This window comes from Aristolochia californica, unplaced genomic scaffold (genome assembly GCF_029961685.1).
Source record: "Aristolochia californica isolate CCGP_79_NKW_82.1479 unplaced genomic scaffold, dmAriCali1.0.hap1 SCAF_7, whole genome shotgun sequence".
In the NCBI taxonomy this organism is placed as follows: domain Eukaryota; kingdom Viridiplantae; phylum Streptophyta; class Magnoliopsida; order Piperales; family Aristolochiaceae; genus Aristolochia; species Aristolochia californica.
The window spans coordinates 11192591-11213661 of NW_027182268.1; the positions used below are offsets into that span (position 1 = coordinate 11192591).

The 21071-nt window shown below is 34.9% G+C and overlaps 1 non-coding gene across 1 annotated transcript; it reads left to right on the plus strand.

Moving 5' to 3' along the window:
- The first annotated feature begins 20504 nt into the window (after nucleotides 1-20504).
- Nucleotides 20505-20611, plus strand: LOC137937906 (small nucleolar RNA R71). Its single transcript, XR_011109693.1, has one exon. It is a non-coding gene; the product is annotated as a small nucleolar RNA R71 (small nucleolar RNA).
- Nucleotides 20612-21071: the final 460 nt, after the last annotated feature.

The window sequence follows — 21071 nt, forward strand, 5'->3', positions numbered from 1 at the left end:
ATTTTCTTTGATTACATTTGTTGTTGTTCTAAATTTTTTGCATACATAAACTCTAAAATTTTCATTTTGTTGTGATCTGTTTGCGTTATCTTTTTTCTTCACGATAGATAAAGAGCAAAGAGAAAACTCAAGTTTTCGTTTAAGGAAATACTATACATCTAATATGGAAATGCACAAATGGAGAGTGAGATAATTCCAAGAAGTGTCTATAAGTTTTAGGGATTGTAAACTCTTTCTGGTTTTTAAATTTTGGTTTCGCAATCGTCTAGAAACAAAAGGGGAGGTGAGGGAATTTTTACCTGAGTGTTGACTCCCAATCCATAAGTCATTTCTTACAAAAACATAGCCTGTTATGCATGATTGACCGATAAATAACTTTACAATCATCTATGATTGTTAGGTCAGGTTTTCTATTAGATGGGCAAAATAATGGCTTGTTTGGCTCGGGCAAATATCCCATCGCACCCAAACTTGAGAATTTAATGAGGTTTGGATCCATAGGTCATATGCATCTTTAACATGTTTCAAGCATGCATATCCACATTTAAAACATCTGTAGGACCAACTAGAAATCTATTTCTTAATAAATTCCAAGCTATTAGGGTTGAACTACTGGAATTTCCCAAACTTGGATATCAAAACTTTTGTGTTCATTTGTGGTGTCTGAATAAATTTTCGTTGCATACATTCGTTATTGTTCTAATTTTTTTGCATACATAAACTCTAAAATTTTCATTTTATTATGATTTTTTTGCCTTATCTTTTTTGTTTATGAGAGATAAAGGGAAAAGTAAAAACTCAAGTTTATATTCAAGGAAAAAAGTATACATTTAAAATGGAAATGCACAAATGTAGAGAGTGATAATTCCAAAAAGTGTCAGTACTTTTTAGGGATTATAAACTCTTTCTAGTTTTTATATATCAGATTATTCAATAGTTGAGAAAATAAGGGGGAGGCGGGGAAATTTTTAGGTAAGTGTTGACTCCCAATCCATAAGTCATTTCTTACAAAACTATAGCCCGTTACGCATGATTGACCGATAAATCACTTTCAAATGATCTATGATTGTAAGGTCAGCTTTTTTGTAAATGGGCAAAATAATGGCATGTCTGCCTCGGGTAAATATCCCACCACACCAAAACTAGAGAATTTAAAGTGGTTTGGATCCGTAGGTCATCTGCATTTTTAACATGTTTCAAGCATAAAAATCCAAATTTAAAACATGTGCAGGATCAACAAGAAATCTCTTTCTTATAGAATTCCAGGCTATCAGGGTTGACTTAGAGGAATTTCCAAAACTTGGATATCAAAATTTTGTGTTCATTTGTGGTGTGTGAATAAATTTTCTTTGCTAACATTTGTTGTTGTTTAAAAAAAATTCATATATAACCTCTAAAATTTTCATTTTGATGTGATCTATTAGCCTAATCTTTTTTGTTTACGAGATAAAGGGAAAAGTGAAAACTCAAGTTTTGATTTAAGGAAAAAGTATACATCTAAAATGGAAATGCACAAATGTAGAGAGAGATAATTTCAAAAAGTGTCTATAACTTTTAGGGATTGTAAACTCTTTCTAGTTTTTATATATCCGGTTATACAATAGTCAAGAAACAAAGGGGGAGGCGGGGGAATTTTTAGCTAAGTGTTGACTCCCAATCCATAAGTCATTTCGTAAGTAAAAATAGCTCGTTACACATGATTGACCGATAAATCACTCTAAAATGATCTATGATTGTAAGGTCAGCTTTTTTGTAAATGCGCAAAATAATGGTCTGTCTGGCTTGGGTAAATATCCCACCGCACCAAAACTTGAGAATTTAAAGTGGTTTGGATCCGTAGGTCATCTACATTTTTAACATGTTTCAAGCATGCAAATCCAAATTTAAAACATGTGCAATATCAACCAGAAATCTCTTTCTTATAGAATTCCAAGCTATCAGGGTTGACTTAGTGGAATTTCCAAAACTTGGATATCAAAATTTTGTGTTCATTTGTGGTGTGTGAATAAATTTTCTTTGCTAACATTTGTTGTTGTTGAAAAAAATTTTCATACATAACCTCTAAAATTTTCATTTTGTTGTGATATGTTTGCCTAATCTTTTTTGTTTACGAGAGATAAAGAGAAAAGTGAAAACTCAAGTTTTGATTTAAGGAAAAAGTATACATCTAAAATGGAAATGCACAAATGTAGAGAGAAATAATTCCTAAAAGTGTCTGTAAGTTTTAGGGAATGTAAACTCTTTCTAGTTTTTATATATCAGGTTTTGCAATCGTCCTGAAAGAAAGGGGGAGGAGGCAGAGGAATTTTTAGCTGACTGTTGACTACTAATCCATCAGTCTTTTCTTACAAAAATATAGCCCATTACGCATGATTGATCGATAAATCACTTTACAATCATCTACAATTGTTAGGTCAGCTTTTTTTGTAAATGGGCAAAATAATGGCTTGTTTAGCTCGAGTAAATATCCCACCGCACCCAAACTCTAGAATTTAATGAGGTTTAGATCCGTAGGTCATCTGCAACTTTAACATGTTTCAATCAAGCGTATACACATTTAAAACTTGTATAGGATCAACTAGAAATCTCTTTGTTATAAAATTCCAAGTTGTCTGGGTTGAACTAGTGGAATTTCCTATACTTGAAGATTAAAACTTTTCTCTATATTTTTGGTGTATGAATAAATTTTCTTTGCATACCTTTGTTGTTGTTCTTATTTTTTTGCATACATAAACTCTAAAATTTTCCTTTTTTTGTGATCTGTTTGCCTTATCATTTTTTTTACGAGATATAAAGGCAAAGTTAAAACAAAAGTTTTGATTTAAGTAAAAAGTATACATCTAAAATGGAAATGCACAAATGTAGAGTGAGATATTTCCAAAAAGTGTCTATAAGTGTCAAGGATTGTAAACTCTTTCTAGTTTTTATATATCAGGTTTTGCAATCGTCAAGAAAAAAAGGCGGAGGCGGGGAAATTTTTAGCTGAGTGTTGACTCCCAATCCATAAGTCATTTCTTACAAAAACATAGCCCGTTACGCATGATTGACTGATAAATCACTTTACAATCATCTAAGATTGTTAGGTCAGCATCGTTGTAAATGAGTAAAATAATGGCTTGTTTGGCTCGGGTAAATATCCCATCGCACCCAAACTTGAGAATTTAATGAGGTTTCAATCCGTAGGTCATCTACATCTTTAACATGCTTCATGCATGCATATCCATATTTAAAACATGTGCAGGATCAAGTAGAAATCTTTTTCTTAATAAATTCCAAGCTATCAGGGTAAAACTAGTGGAATTTTCCAAACTTGGATATAAAAAACTTTTGTGTTCATTTATGATGTGTGAATAAATTTTATTTATTTAGATTTGTTGTTGTTCTAAATTTTTGCATACATAAACTCTAAAATTTTCATTTTTTTGTGATCTATTTGCCTTATCTTTTTTGTTTACGAGAGATTAAGGAAAAAGTGAAAACTCAATTTTTGGATTAAGCAAAAAGTAAACATCTAATATGGAAATGCACAAATGGATAGTGTGATAATTCGAAGAAGTGTCTATAAGTTTAGGGATTGTAAACTCTTTCTTGTTTTTATATATTTGGTTTTGCAATAGTTGGGAAACAAAGGGGGAGGCAGGGGAATTTTTAGCTGAGTGTCGACTCACAATCGATAAGTCATTTCTTAAAAAAATATAGTCTGTTACGCATGATTGACCGATAAATAACTTTACAACCATCTATGATTGTTACGTCAGCTTTTTATTATAAGAATAAAATAATGGCTTGTTTGGCTCAGGTAAATATCCCACAACACCCAAACTTGAGAATTTAATGAGTTTCCATCCGTAGGTCATTTGCACCTTTAACATGTTTCAAGCATGCATATTCACATTTAAAACATGTGCAGAATCAACTAGAAATCTCTTTCTTATTAAATTCTAAGCTATTAGGGTTGAGCTAGTGAAATTTCCCAAACTTGGATATCAAAACTTTTGTGTTCATTTGTGGTGTGTGAATAAATTTTCTTTACTTATATTTGTTGTTATTCAAAAATTTTTTCATACATAAACTCTAAAATTTTCATTTTATTGTGATATGTTTGCCTTATCTTTTTTGTTTACGAGAGATAAAGGGAAAATTAAAAACTCAAGTTTTGATTTAAAGAAAAAATATACATCTAAAATGGAAATGCACAAATGCTGAGAGATATAATTCCAAAAAGTGTGTAACTTTTTAGGGATTGTAAACTCTTTCTAGTTTCTATATATCATGTTACTCAATAGTCGAGAAACAAAGGGGGAGGCGGGGGAATTTTTAGCTAAGTGTTGACTCCCAATCCATAAGTCATTTCTTACAAAAATATAGCCCGTTACGTATGATTGACCGATAAATCACTTTAAAATGATCTAAGATTGTAAGGTCAGCTTTTTTGTAAATGGGTAAAATAATGGCCTGTCTGGCTCGGGTAAATATCCCAGCGCACCCAAACTTGAGAATTTGAAGTGGTTTGGATCCGTAGGTCATCTGCATTTTTAACCTGTTTCAAGCATGCAAATCCAAATTTAAAGCATGTGCAAGATCAACTAGAAAATCTCTTTCTTATAGAATTCCAAGCTATCAGGGTTGACCTAGTGGAATTTCCAAAACTTGGATATCATAACTTTTGTGTTCATTTGCGGTGTGTGAATCAATTTTCTTTGCTAACATTTGTTGTTGTTCAAAAAAAATTTCATACATAAACTCTAAAATTTTCATTTGGTTGTGATCTGTTTGCCTAATCTTTTTTGTTTACAAGAGATAAAGGGAAAAGTGAAAACTCAAGTTTTGATTTAAGGAAAAAGTATACATCTAAATTGGAAATTCAAAATGAAGAGAGCGATAATTCCAAAAAGTGTCTGTAAGTTTTAGGGATTGCAAACTCTTTCTAGTTTTGGTATATCAGGTTTGCAATCGTCGGGAAACAAACGAGGAGGCAGGGGAATTTTTAGCTTATTGTTGACTACCAATCCATAAGTCTTTTCTTAAAAAAATATAGCCCGTTATGCATGATTGACTGATAAATCACTTTACAATCATCTATGATTGTTTGGTCAACTTTTTTTTAAATGGGAAAAATAATGGCTTGTCTGGCTCGGGTAAATATTCCACTGCACCCAAACTTGAGAATTTAATGAGGTTTGGATCCATTAGTCATCTGCATCTTTAACATGTTTCAAGCATGCATATCCACATTTAAAACATGTGTGGGATCAACTAGAAATTTCTTTCTTATTAAATTCCAAGCTATCAGGGTTGAACTAGTGGAATTTCCCAAACTTGAATATCAAAACCTTTTTGTTCATTTGTGGTGTTAATAAATTTTATTTACTTACATTTGTTGTTGTTCTAAATTTTTTGCACACATAAACTCAAAAAATTTCATTTTGTTGTGATCTGTTTGCGTTATCTTTTTGGTTCACAAGAGATAAAGGGAAAAGTAAAAACTTAAGTTTTGATTTAAGGAAAAAGTATTCATCTAAAATGGAAATGCACAAATGTAGAGTGAGATAATTCCAAAAAGTGTCTGTAAGTTTTTGCGATTGTAAACTCTTTCTAGTTTTCATATATAAGGTTTTGCAATAGTCGGGAAACAAAGGGGAAGGCGGTGGAATTTTTAGCTGAGTGTTGACTCACAATCCATAAGTCATTTCTGACAAAAATATAGCCCGTTACACATGATCGACAGATAAATCAATTTACAATCATCTATGATTGTTAGGTCAGTTTTTTTGTAAATGGGCAAAATAATGGCTTGTCTGGCGCGGGAAAATATCCCACCGCACCCAAACTTGAGAATTTAAAGAGATTTGGATCCGTAGGTCATCACCATCTTTAACATGTTTCAAACATGCATATCCACATTTAAAACATGTGCAGGATCAACAAGAAATTTCTTTCTTATAAAATTCCAAGCTGTCTGGGTTGAACTAGTTGAATTTCCCATGCTTGAATATAAAAATTTTTGTCTATATTGGTGGTGTGTGAATAAATTTTTTTTGCATACATTTGTTGTTGTTCTAAATTTTTTGCTTACATAAACTCTAAAATTTTCATTTTGTTGTGATTTGTTTGCCTTATCATTTTTGTTTACGAGAGATAAAAGGCATAGTTAAAACTCATGTTTTGATTTAAAGAAGAAGTATTCATCTAAAATGGAAATGCACAAATGTAGAGTGAGATAATTTCAAAATGTGTCTGTAAGTTTCATGGATTGTAAACTCTTTCTAGTTTTTATATATCAGGTTTTGCAATCGTCAGGAGAAAAAGGGGGTGGCGGGGGAATTTTTAGCTGAGTGTTGACACCCAATCCATAAGTCATTTCTTACAAAAATATAGCCCGTTACGCATGATTGACCGATAAATCACTTTACAATATTCTAAGATTGTTAGTTCAGCTTCGTTGTAATTGCGCAAAATAATGGCTTGTTTGGTTTGGGTAAATATCCCACCGCACCCAAACTTGAGAATTTAATGAGGTTTGGATCCGTAAGTCATCTTTGACTTTAACATGTTTCATTCATGTATATCCACATTTAAAACAGGTGCAAGATCAACTAGAAATCTTTTTCCTAATAAATTTCAAGTTATAAGGGTGGAACTAGTGGAATTTCCCAAACTTGGATATTAAAACTTTTGTGTTCATTTGTGATGTGTGAATAAATTTTCTTTACTTACATTTGTTGTTTTTCTAAATTTTTTGCATACATAAACGCTAAAATTTTCATTTTGTTGTTATCTGTTTGCCTTATCTTTTTCATTTACGAGAGATAAAGAGCACAGAGAAAACTCAAGTTTCTGTTTAGGAAAAAGTATACATCTAATATGGAAATGCACAAATGGAGTGTGAGTTAATTCCAAGAAGTGTCTGTAAGTTTTAGGGATTATAAACTCTTTCTGGTTTTTAAATATATGGTTTTGGAATCGTCGAAAAACAAAGGGGATAGCGGGGAATTTTCAGCAGAGTGTTGACTCCCAATCCATAAATCATTTCTTACAAAAATATAGCCTGTTACGGATGATTGACCGATAAATCACTTTACAATCATCTATGATTTTTAGGTCAGCTTTTTATTAGATGGCAAAATAATGGCTTGTTTGGCTCGGGTAAATATCTCGTCGCACCCAAACTTGAGAATTTAATGAGGTTTGGATCCGGAGGTCATCTGCATCTTTAACATGTTTTAAGCATGCATATCCACATTTAAAACATGTGCAAAATCAACAAGAAATCTCTTTCTTATTAAATTCCAAGCATAATTGCATACAAACTTGGATATCAAAAGTTTTGTGTTCATTTTTGGTGTGTGAATAAAATTTCTTTACTTACATTTGTTGTTGTTCTAAATTTTTTGCAAACATAAACTCTAAAATTTTCATTTTATTGTGATTTGTTTGCCTTATCGATTTTGTTTACGAGAGATAAAGGGAAAAGTAAAAACTCAAGTTTTGATTGAACGAAAAAAATATACAACTAAAATGGAAATGCACAAATGTAGAGGGAGATAATTCCAAAAAGAGTTTGTAACTTTTAGAAATTGTAAACTCTTTCTAGTTTTTATATATCAGGTTATTCAAGAGTCGAGAAACAACGGGGAAGGCGGGGGAATTTTTAGCTAAGTGTTGACTTCCAATCGATAAATCATTTCTTACAAAAATAAAGCCCGTTACGCATGATTCACTGATAAATCACTTTACAATGATCTATGATTGTAAGGTCATCTTTTTTGTAAATGGTCAAAATAATGGCATGTTTGGCTCGGGTAAATATCCCACCGCACCCAAACTTGAGAATGTAAAGTGGTTTGGATCCGTAGGTCATCTGCATTTTTAACATGTTTCAAGTGTGCAAATCCAAATTTAAAACATGTGCATGATCAACTAGAAATCTCTTTCTTATAGAATTCCAAGCTATCAGGGTTGACCTAGTGGAATTTCCTAAACTTGAATATCAAAACTTTTGTGTTCATTTGAAGTGTCTGAATAAATTATATTTGCAAACATTTTTTGTTGTTCAAAATTTTTTTCATATATAAAATCTAAAATTTTCATTTTTTTGTGATCTATTAGCCTAATCTTTTTTGTTTACGAGAGATAAAGGGAAAAGTGAAAACTCAAGTTTTGATTTAAGGAAAAAGTATACATCTAAAATGGAATTGCAGAAATGTAGAGAGAGATAATTCCAAAAAGTGTCTGTAAATTTTAGTGATCGTAAACTCTTTCTAGTTTTTATATATATCAGGTTTTGCAATAGTCAGGAAACGAAGGGGGAGGGAGGGGAATTTTTAGCTGATTCTTGACTACTAATCCATAAGTTTTTTCTTTCAAATATAAAGCCCATTACGCATGATTGACCAATAAATCAATTTTCAATCATCTATGATTGTTTGGTCAGCTTTTTTGTAAATGTGCAAAATAATGGCTTGTTTAGCTCGAGTAAATATCCCACCGCACCCAAACTTGAGAATTTAATGAGGTTTGGATCCGTAGGTCATCTGCATCTTTAACATGTTTCAAGCATGCATATCCACATTTAAAACATGTGCAAGATCAGCTAGAAATCTTTTTCCTAATAAATTCCAAGCTATCAGAGTAGAATTAGTGGAATTTCCCAAACTTGGATATAAAAACTTTTGTGTTCATTTGTGATGTGTGAATAAATTTTCTTTGCTTACATTTGTTGTTGTTCTAAATTTTTTGCATACATAAACTCTTAAATTTTCATTTTGTTGTATATGTTTGCCTTATCTTTTTTGTTTAGTAGAGATAAAGAGCAAAGAGAAAACTCAAGTTTTGGTTTAAGGAAAAAGTATACATCTAATATGGAAAGGCTCAAATGGAGAGTGAGAAAATTCCAAGAAGTGTCTGTAAGTTTTAGGGATTGTAAACTCTTTCTGGTTTTTATACATTTGGTTTTGCAATCGTCGGGAAACAAAGGAGGAGGCATAGGAATTTTTAGCTGAGTGTTGACTCCCATCCATAAATCATTTCTTACAAAAATATAGCTTGTTACGTATGATTGACTGATAAATCACTTTACAATCATTTATGATTGTTAGGTCAGCTTTTTTATTAGATGGGCAAAATAATGGCTTGTTTTGCTCCGGTAAATATCCCCCCACCCCAAACTTGAGAATTTAATGAGGTTTTGAACCGTAGCTCATCTACATCTTTAACATGTTTCAAGCATGCATATGCACATTTAAAACATGTGTAGGATCAACTAGAAATCTCTTTCTTATTAAATTCGAAGCTATCAGGGTTGAACTAGTGGAATTTCACAAACTTGGATTTCAAAACTTCTGTTTTCATTTGTAGTGTGTGAATAAATTTTCTTTGCTTAAATTTGTTGTTGTTCTAAATTTTTTGCATACATAAACTCTAAAATTTTCATTTTATTGTTGTATGTTTGCCTTATGTTTTTTGTTTACGAGTGATAGAGGGAAAAGTAAAAACTCAAGTTTTGATTTAAGGAAAAAAGTATACATCTAAAATGGAAATGCACAAATGTAGAGATAGATAATTCCAAAAAGTGTCTGTAACTTTTAGGGATTGTAAAATGTTTCTAGTTTTTATATATTAGGTTATTCAATAGTCGAGAAACAAAGGGGAGGCGGGGGAATTTTTAGCTAAGTGTTGACTCCGAATCCATAAGTATTTTCACACAAAAATAGATCCCATTACGCTTGATTGACCGATAAATCACTTTACAATCATCTATGTTTGTTAAGTCAACTTTTTTGTCAATGAGCAAAACAGTGGCTTGTTTGGCTCGGGTAAATGTCCCACCAAATCCGAACTTGAGAATTTAATGAGGTTTGGATCCGTAGGTCATCTGCATCTTTAACATGTTTCAAGCATGGATATCCACATTTAAAACATGTGCAGGATCAACTAGAAATCTCTTTCTTATAAAATACCAAGCTATCAGGGTTGAGCTAGTGGAATTTCCAAAAGTTGGATATCAAAAATTTTGTGTTCATTTGTGGTGTATGAATAAATCTTCTTTGCTTACATTTGCTATTGTTCTAAATTTTTTGCATACATAAACTCTAAAATTTTCATTTTGTTGTGATCAATTTGCCTCATCTTTTTTGTTTACGGGAGATAAAAGAAAAAGTGAAAACCCAAGTTTTGATTTAAAGAAAAAGTATACATCTAAAATAGAAATGTACAAATGTGGAGAGACATAATTCCAAAAAGTGTTTGTAACTATTAGGGGTTGTAAACTGTTTATAGTTTTTATATATGCAGTTTTACGATCGTCGGGAAACAAAGAAGGAGGCGAGGGAATTTTTAGCTGAATGTTGATTCCCAATCCATAAGCCATTTATTACAAAAATATAGCCCATTACGCATGATTGACCAATAAATCACTTTACAATCAAATATGATTGTTAGGTCATCTTTTTTGTAAATAGGCCAAATAATGGCTTGTTTGGCTCGGGAAAATATCTCACCGCAACCAAACTTTAGAATTTAATGAGGCTTGGATCTGTAGGTCATCTGCATCTTTAACATGTTTCAAACATGCATATCCACATTTAAAACATTTGTAGGATCAACGTGAAATCTCTTTCTTATAAAATTCCAAGCTATCAGGGTTGAACTAGTGGAATTTCCCTAACTTGGGTATCAAAAGTTTTGTGATTTGTGGTGTGTGAATAAATTTTCTTTGCTGATATTTGTTATTTTTCTTAATTTTTTGCATACATAAACTCTAATATTTTCATTTTGTTGTGATATGTTTGCCTTATCTTTTTTGTTTACGAGAGATAAAGGGAAAAGTGAAAACTCAAGTTTTGATTTAAAGAAAAAGTATACATCTAAAATAGAAATGAAAAAAAATGGAGAGTGATAATTCCAAAAAGTGGGTGTAACTTTTAGGGAATGTAAACTCTTTCTAGTTTTTATATATGAGGTTTTGCAATCATCGTGAATCAAAGGGGGAGGCAAGGGAATATTTAGGTGAGTGTTGACTCTCAATGCATAAGTCATTTCTTACAAAAATATTGCCAATTACACAAGATTGACCGATAAATCACTTGACAATCATCTATGACAGTTAGGTCAGCATGTTTGTAAATGGGCAAAATAATGGCTTGTTTGGCTCGGGTAAATATCCCACCGCACCCAAACTTGGGAATTTAATAAGGTTTGGATCTGTTAGTCATCTGCATCTTTCACATGTTTCAAGCATACATATCCACATTTAAAACATGTGCAGGATCAACTACAAATCTCTTTCTTATCAAACACCAAGCTATCAAGGTTGATTTAGTGGAATTTCCAAATTTGAATATCATAACTTTTGTGTTCATTTGTGGTGTGTGAATAAATTTTCTTTGTTTAGATTTGATGTTGTTCTAAATTTTTTGCATACATAAACTCTAAAATTTTCAATTTTTTGTCATATGTTTGCCTTATCTTTTTTGTTTACAAGAGATAAAGAGAAAAATGAAAATCTCAAGTTTTGATTTAAGGAAAAAGTATACATTTGAAATGGAAATGCACAAATGTAGAGAGAGATAATTTTAAAAGGCGTCTGTAACTTTTAGGGATTGTAAACTCTTTCAAGTTTTTATATATCAGGCTTTGCAATAGTCGGGAAACAAAGGGGGAGGAGGGGGGATTTTTGCTGAGTGTTGACTCCCAATCCATAAGTCATTTCTTACCAAAATATAGCCCATTACACATGATTGACCGATAAATCACTTTACAATCATCTATGATTGTTTGGTCTGCTTTTTTGTAAATGGGGAAAATGATGGCTTGTTTGTCTCGGGCACCCAAACATGAGAATTTAATGAGGTTTGGATCTGTAGGTCATCTGCATCTTTAACATGTTTCAAGCTTGCATCTCGACATTTAAAACATGTGCAGGATCAACTAGAAATCTCTTTCTGATAAAATTCCAAGCAATCAGAGTTGAACTAGTGGAATTTCCCAAACTCTGATATCAAAACTTTTGTGTTCATTTGTGGTGTGTGAATAAATTTTATTGGCTTACATTTGTTGTTGTACTAAATTTTTTTGCAACAGAAACTCTAAAATTTTCATTTTGTTGTGTTCTATTTGACTTATCTTTTTTGTTAACGAGAGATAAAGGGAAAAGTGAAAACTCATGTTTTGATTTAAGGAAAAAATATACATCTAAAATGGAAATGCACAAATGTAGAGAGAGATAATTCCAAAAAATGTCTGTGACTTTTAGGGATTGTAAACTCTTTCAAGTTTTTATATATCAGATTTTGCAATCACGGGAAACAAAGGGGGAGGCAACGAATTTTTTAGCTGAGTGTTGACTCCCAATCCAGAAGTCATTTCTTACAAAAATATAGCCCGTTACTCATGATGGACCGATAAATCACTTTACATTTATCTATGACCGTTAGGTCATCAATTAAGTAAATGTGCAAAATAATGGCTTGTTATGCTCGGCTAAATATCCCACCGCACCCAAACTTGAGAATTTAATGAGGTTTGGATCCGTAGGTCATCTGCATCTTTAATATGTTTCAAGCATACATATCCACATTTAAAACATGTTTTGGATCAACTAGAAATATCTTTCTCATAAAATTCCAACCTATAAGTGTCGAACTAGTGGAATTTCCCAAACTTGGAGATCAAAACTTTAGTGTTCATTTGTGGTGTTTCAATAAATTTTCTTTGATTACATTTAAATGTAGTTTTAAATTTTTTGCATACTTGAACTCTAAAATTTTCATTTCGTTGTGATATGTTTGCCTTATCTTTTTTGTTTACGAAAGAAAAAGTATATATCTAAAATGGAAATGCACAAATGTAGAGAGAGATAATTCCAAAAAAATGTCTGTGACTTTTAGGGATTGTAAACTGTTTCAAGTTTTTATATATCATGTTTTGCAATCATCGAGAAACAAAAAGGGAGGCAGGGGAAATTTTACCTGAGTGTTGACTCCCAATCCATAAGTCATTTCTTACCAAAATGTAACCCGTTACGCATGATTGACCGATAAATCACTTTACAATCATCTATGTTTATTACGTCAGTTTTTTTTAAAGTGGGCAAAATAGTGGGATGTTGGCTCGGGTAAATATAACACCCCACCTGAATTTGACAATTTAATAAGGTTTGGATCCCTAGGTCATCTGCATCTTTAACATGTTTCAAGCATGCATATCCACATTTAAAACTTGTGCAGGATCAACTAGAAATCTCTATCTTATAAAATTTCAAGCTATCAGGGTTGAACTAGTGGAATTTCCCAAACTTAGATATCAAAACTTTTGTGTTCATTTGTAGTGTGTTAATAATATTTATTTGCTAACATTTGTTGTTGTTCTAAATTTTTTGCTTACATAAACTCTAAAATTTTCATTTTGTTGTCATTTGTTTGACTTATCTTTTTTGTTTAGAAGAGATAAAGGGAAAAGTGAAAACTCTAGTTTTGATTTAAGGAAAAAGTATAAATCTATATTTAAAATGTACAAATCTAGACAGAGATAATTCCAATAGGTGTTTGTATGTTTTAGTGATTGTAAACTCTTTCAAGTTTTTATATATCAGGTTTTGCAATCGTCGGGAAACGAAGGGGGAGGCGGGGGAATTTTTTGCCGAGGGCGAACTACCAATCCATAAGTTATTTATTAAAAAAATATGGCCCATTACGCATGATTGACCGACAAATCACTTTACAATCATCTGTGATTGTTAGGTCAACTTTTTTGTTAATAGGCAAAATAATGGCTTGTTTGGCTTGGGTAAATATCCTTCCACATTCAAACTTCCACATTCAAACTTGAGAATTTAATGAGGTTTGGATCCGCAGGTTATCTGTATTTTTAACATGTTTCAAGATTGCATATTGATGTAGAATTTAGTTACATCGGCTTTAATACCTCGCAAGCGTACGAATCGTTCATGTAATTTAGCAGTAAGTGAGGGTCATATCCACAGGGAGGATTGAATTTTGTGTATTCTTCAGTCAACTAGCCTAACCAAATATGATGAATTAATCTGAACTAAACACTAATTATATCCTAAATTATCAAACAATAATCTAATTAACTACTTGCATAACAGGAAACGTCAACTCTGGATTTTACGTGATTTGTGCCTCTCTCGAGTGCCACATAATAACGAATCCGATTTCTCAATCCTTGCGTCTAGCCCCTCTCGGGCGCCTAGCGCATGCAACAAGCCGTTAAACCCCTACTCTGCAGTAGTGGACGAGTTATGTCTCGTGAGGGTTTGCATGGAATTTACCCACAAAATTCATCTAAATCAATAATATAAAAAGAAAAAAAAACTGAAGAAAATTTACTCCTCATTAGCATATGACTAACACTTAATATCGTAAAATATCTGAAAATCATATGAGATCTTGCAAAATTTTGAAAACCTGTGTAAAATATAGTCTATTATTAATCCAAATACACTCATTGTTACTCTACCTGAACCAATGTGACCCATAAGCTATTACTTCAACAGAACGAAGAGGCAACAAATAACAATAAAATCCTGGTCACATCACAATTAAGAGAAAATAGTAGAGTAAGCCTATTGTCTGACAATCTCACAAAAGAAATATACTAATTTCAATCTTGACCTGCAACTTCTTTCAAATTACAATTCGTCATCAAAGTTAAGGAAACTCATTGCTTCCAGATTTAAAACCATTTTACGCTATTACCAGCGCACTTTTGCTATTACCAGCATAATTTTTTTTTTCTTCACTGAATACTTTTGGTATTACCACCATTTTGTATTCGTCTTCACTGCACATGCACTTATTTTTAAGTGACCGACTGTTCCGGTGCATGTCCCTGGGTTTGCCCAGGTTGTTTCTGAAGTTATCTGTCTTTTGCAAGCAAGAGCATTTCCATTTGCATTCATACATTACAACAAGGAATTTCACTGAGGTATAAAAAGGAATGAGTTCAAACAGGCATACAAGACTATTCAGACTAACATAGATCAACACTAGATTTACATGTTCTCTTTTGCAACTAAGTTCCAAGTCTAATGCAATAGTAAGTTATCCCATTGAATTCTCATGAATCACAGCAAATGATATCAGATTTCTAATAGGCATATTCTACACAGTTTTAGGAAAAATTTTTGAAAAACATTTGAGCAACTTATTTTAACTCTACTAATGTTAACCACATACTAAGAGGAGTAATTTGAAAACCACGAACAAAAATCGAACGAAAATTATTGCTAAGACATAAAAGAGTCGTTCCCCCCCCCCCCCCCCCCAAACCTAAACCTGACATTGTCCTCAATGGGGAAAAGTTAAAACACTATCACGACTACAAAAAAAAAAAAAAAAAAAAAAAAAAAAAGAATAATAAAGACCCCCAGGAATGATACATAGTCTCCCTCGAAGAAGGTTTACTCGTATCAGCCGTACCCGTAGGTAATCATCCGTAGATGAAACCGCTATCCCACATCACACTTTGAAGAAATCTCCGTGTGACTGGCCACTGAAGGCAGCAGGAATCACGCGCTGAACACAAGTCCTTAAGTTACTCACCATAAGGTTTTCATTCAATACTTCAAGATCGAACTGGTCAATCCCAGAACGGTTGTTTGAGTACGGACCTCTCAAACTAGGGACCAAAAGTCTGGTCATCGACTACCGGAACCATTTATGCTCTTAGCCAGTAAGAGAGTATGAATAAACCAAAAAAATAAAATAAAAATAAAAATAAAAATAAAACTTTAATGTACAAAGGGATAGAAACGTGGGGATTGCCCACAATGTGCTAAGTTTATAGTCGTAAGCAAGACTCTGACGCATTCAAGATGAAATGACAGGTTCCTCCAAGAAAATCACCATCACCTCCTCTGGTGTGGGGACATTCTCAAGATACGGTTTGAGCCTCTGACCGTTAACTTTGAAGATCGACCCGTCTCCGTGATTGCGGATCTCAATAGCGCCATGAGGAAACACCTGTGTAACTTCAAATGGACCGGACCACCTGGATCTTAGCTTCCCTGGAAACAAATGCAATCGTGAGTTATAAAGTAAAACATTCTGCCCAACAGTAAAAGACTTGCGAAAAATAGATTTATCATGTAAAAGCTTTGTTCGCTCCTTATACAGTTTGGCATTCTCATAAGCATCATAACGTATCTCTTCCAACTCATTCAATTGCAACTTTCTCTCCTCACCCGCTTGAGTTAAATCAAAATTTAAAGCCTTAATGGCCCAATAAGCTCTATGCTCAAGCTCAACAGGTAGATGACATGCTTTGCCGAATGCTAGGCGAAATGGAGACATCCCAATAGGAGTCTTGTAAGCGGTTCGATAGGCCCATAAGGCATCGTCCAATCGAGTGGACCAATCTTTCCTATCAAAGCGAACCCTCTTCTCCAAAATCCGTTTGATCTCTCTATTAGAGATTTCCACTTGACCACAAGTTTGCGGGTGGTATGGAGTGGACACCCGATGAGTGATGGAATATTTCTTCAATAAGGCCTCAAATGCTCTGTTACAAAAATGAGATCCCCCATCATTGATGATCGCTCTCGGGGGTACCAAATCGATTAAAGATATTTTCTTTTAAAAACTTTACCACCACTTTGTGATCGTTTGTCTTACATGATATAGCTTCAATCCATTTAGAGACATATTCAACAGCAACAAGGATGTATTGATAGCCGAACGAGACAGGAAAAGGACCCATGAAGTCAATACCCCACACATCAAACACTTCAACAATAAGAATGGGGTTAAGAGGCATCATGTTCTTCCTAGACAAACAACCAGTTCGTTGGCATTTATCACACACCTGAAAAAACTCATGGGCATCTCTAAATAATGAAGGCCAATAGAAACCACATTGCAAGACTTTAGCCGCGGTCTTTCTAGCACCAAAATGTCCACCACATGCGTGGGAATGACAAAATTCAAGAATGTTGGCAAAGTCTTGCTCATGTACACAACGCCTAATGACTTGATCAGAACACACCTTGAACAAATAAGGGTCATCCCAAAAAAAATGTTTGACTTGGGAAAAGAATTTCAATCTATCTTGTTTACTCCAATAATCAGGAATCTTATGAGTTACAAGATAGTTGACTATGTCAGCAAACCAAGGCAACTGGGATACTTGGAGAAGTTGTTCATCAGGGAAGGACTCATTTAAAGGAAGGAATCCTTCCTGAGGTACTACACATATCCTAGATAGATGATCAGCAACAACATTCTCACAACCCTTCTTATCTCGAATCTCAAGGTCAAATTCTTGCAATTGCAAGATCCATCTAATCAAGCGAGGTTTAGTGTCCTTGATGGATAATAAATACTTCAAAGCAGAATGATCAGTGAACACTATAACCTTTGACCCTAACAGATATGATCTGAATTTGTTCAAGGCAAACACAACAGCTAGCAACTCCTTCTCAGTGGTAGTGTAATTCAATTGAGCATCATGAAGAGTTCGGCTAGCATATTGAATGACACAGGGCATTTTATCCGTCTTTTGCCCCAAAACAGCCCCCAATGCATAGTCAGAGGCATCACACATCAACTCAAAAGGCAAAGACCAAATAGGGGGTTGGACAATGGGTGCAGTGGACAAACATTTCTTCAGTGTCTCAAAAGCATGAATACAGGCATCATCAAAGGCAAAAACAACATCTTGAGCAAGTAAATTCGTCAAAGGACGAGAAATTTTGCTAAAGTCTTTAATGAAACGCCTATAGAACCCAGCATGGCCAAGGAAAGAACGCACTCCCTTCACAGAAGTAGGTGGTGGCAGATTGGTAATTAGGTCAACCTTGGCTTTGTCCACTTCTACACCCCTCTCAGATACTACATGTCCTAACACAATTCCTTCTTTCACCATGAAGTGGCATTTCTCCCAATTCAAGACTAAATTGGACTTAATGCAACGGGACAATACGAGTGAAAGATTGTACAGACATGTATCAAAACTAGAGCCAAACACAGAAAAGTCATCCATAAAGACCTCTAAAAATTCACCAATCATGTCCGAAAAAATACTCATCATGCACCGTTGGAAAGTGGCGGGTGCATTGCATAAACCAAAAGGCCTACGTCTGTAAGCATAGGTGCCAAACGGACACGTGAATGTGGTCTTTTCCTGGTCTTCTGGAGCAATGGGAATTTGATTGTAGCCGGAGTATCCATCTAAGAAGCAATAAAAATTGTGGTCGGCCAATCGCTCTAGTACCTGATCAATGAAAGGTAGTGGGAAGTGATCCTTCCTAGTGACGGAATTAAGTTTTCTATAGTCAATGCAGACACGCCACTTGGTGGTAGTTCTTGTGGGAATCAATTCACCACTCTCATTTTTCATTATTGTTATCCCCCCTTTCTTAGGGACAACTTGAATTGGACTCACCCAGGTGCTATCAGAAATAGGGTAAATGATTCCTGTCACAAGCAACCTGATGACTTCTTCTCTCACAACCTCCAGCATATGGGGATTTAACCTACGTTGCATCTCACGTGAGGCTTTAGTCCCCTCCTCCAAATGAATACGATGCATGCATATGGAGGGGCTAATCCCTTTTAAGGCATCAAGAGTCCACCCCAATGCCTCTCTGTGTGCTTGTAAAACTTCAGTCAATTGTTCCTCCTGCTCAATACTCAAATCAGAGGAAATAATGACTGGTAATGAGTTCATGGGTCCCAAGAACGCATACTTCAACGTGGGAGGAAGTGGCTTAAGATCTAGCTTGGAAGTTTCGAGAGGTTTGTCTAAGTCAAGAGGAAGATCTTGTGGATGATCAGTTGTGATAACCTCATAAGCTTCCTCCAACAGAAAAAGATTCAAGAGTGGATTCGTTATCAAGCATAACAGTTTCTATATTAAATGCAGGACTCAGATCATTAGACTCAAGTGGGTGGTGCCCAGCATTAAATACATTCAATGAGACCTTAAAATTTCCAAAAGACAACTCCAACTCACCACTTTTACAATGAATGATAGCATTAGATGTGGCTAAGAAGGGACGTCCTAGGATGACAGGAATTTGGTTGGTCACATTGAATACTGGTTCTGTATCAAGAACAATGAAATCAACCGGGAACAAAAATTTGTCCACTTTTATCAAAACATCTTCAACTATTCCTCGTGGTATCTTGACAGAACGGTCAGCTAGTTGAAGTGTGATGGGGGTAGGCTTCAATTCCCCCAAACCTAATTGCTGGTACACAAACAAAGGAAGCAAATTCACACTTGCTCCTAAGTCAAGAAGAGCTCTCTGGATGGTATGTTCACCAATGACACATGAAATTGTGGGACATCCAGGATCTTTAACTTTAGGAGGAGTGTTGTGCTTCAGAATTGAGCTTACATTCTCAGTAAGAAAGACCTTTTTGTTAACATGTTGTTTTCTCTTCTGTGTACAAAGGTCTTTCAAAAATCGGGCATAGGCAGGGACTTGCCTAATAGCATCAAGAAGTGGAATGTTAATGTGAACCTTACTAAACAGTTCCAACGTTTCATGCATGCTATCTCCTTTCCTAGGTGGGCCCAATAACCTCTGCGGATAAGGAGCTAGTGGGACTTGGTTAGGGATCTGCTTGGCTGTTGGTGGAGAACTTGGAGGTTCGTCACTCAATGATGTGTCCCCATTGTCATCCTTTGACTCCTTAGACTTAGTGGTCCCTACCCCATTGTTCAACTCACGACCACTCCTAAGGGTGGTTATGGCTTTTGCTTGCTCATGGTGGGGTTTGGAACTCAACTCACTCTCATGTGTGATTTTGGGGTTAGGAATGGTTTGACTCGGGAGTCTATTTTGTGCTTGTTCACTCATGTGGCTGGCCAACTGACTCACTTGCACTTCAAGTTTGGCAATGGAGGACTGTGTATTCTGCATGAATAATTGAAGTGTATCCTCAAGTGAAGGTTTTTGTGGAATCAATGGTTGTTGGGTGAAGTGTGGGCGCGGAGCTTGGGGTTGAGTAAACCCTGGAGGACCCCCAACCTGTGGGCCCTTGGACCATGAGAAATTTGGGTGCCTAGCCCAACCCGGATTATATGTTTCTGAAAAAGGATCGTTCCGGTTTGGTCTATGAAAATTCTGGACTGCATTCAAGTCCTCAATGAGCTCTGGGTAGGATGAACTAGATGGACACATTTGTGTGGGATGAGATGAACCAGAGCATATGGCACAGACAATAGATGGGTTAGGAGCAGGTGAACTCTTGGACACCATAAGGGCATCAATTTTTCTAGTCAACCCCTCAATCTTGGCCATGAGCATAGGTGTTTCACTAACCTCGTAGAGACCCCCTCTTTTGGTTTCGTGGAATCTCCTATCAACATTAAATGACGAACCCCATTGCTGAGATTGATCACTCAACGTTTCAAAGAAGTCCCATGCCTCACTAGCACTCTTACCCATCAAACTCCCACCACTCGTTGCATCTACCATGGATCTAACCTGGGGTGTAAGACCTTGATAAAAGTATTGCACTAAATGCCATTTCTCAAACCCATGATGCGGACACCTACGAATCAAATCCTTCCATTTCTCCCAAGCCTCATAAAAGTGTTCACCCTCCTGCTGCATAAAGTTGGAGATTTCTCTCCTGAGGGCTGTAGTTCTCTGAATGGGAAAGTACTTGGACAAAAATTTTGTGACTAACGTGTCCCATGAAGTAATGCTGCCCACCTCCAAGGAATTAAGCCAAGACTTGGCCTTATCCTTAAGTGAAAATGGAAAAAGTCTTAACCGGATAGAGTCTTCTGAGAAATTCTGGAATTTAAAAGTTGCACAAATATCTAAGAATTCCTTGATGTGGTAATATGGGTCCTCCTTATCCAACCCATAGAATGTAGGGAGGAGTTGGATCACACCCGGTTTCAACTCATAACTGGCGGCAGTAGTGGGTGGCAATATAATGCAAGAAGGTGATGTGAAGTGGGATGGGATAGAATAATCCCTCAGGGCTCTACGGTCACCTGCTGCAGGTAACTGTAATGGTTCACCCTGATTGGCCATGGTAGCTCCTAACTTGACTTCGGGTGTTTTCCTACAAATATGTTCTACCTCTTCA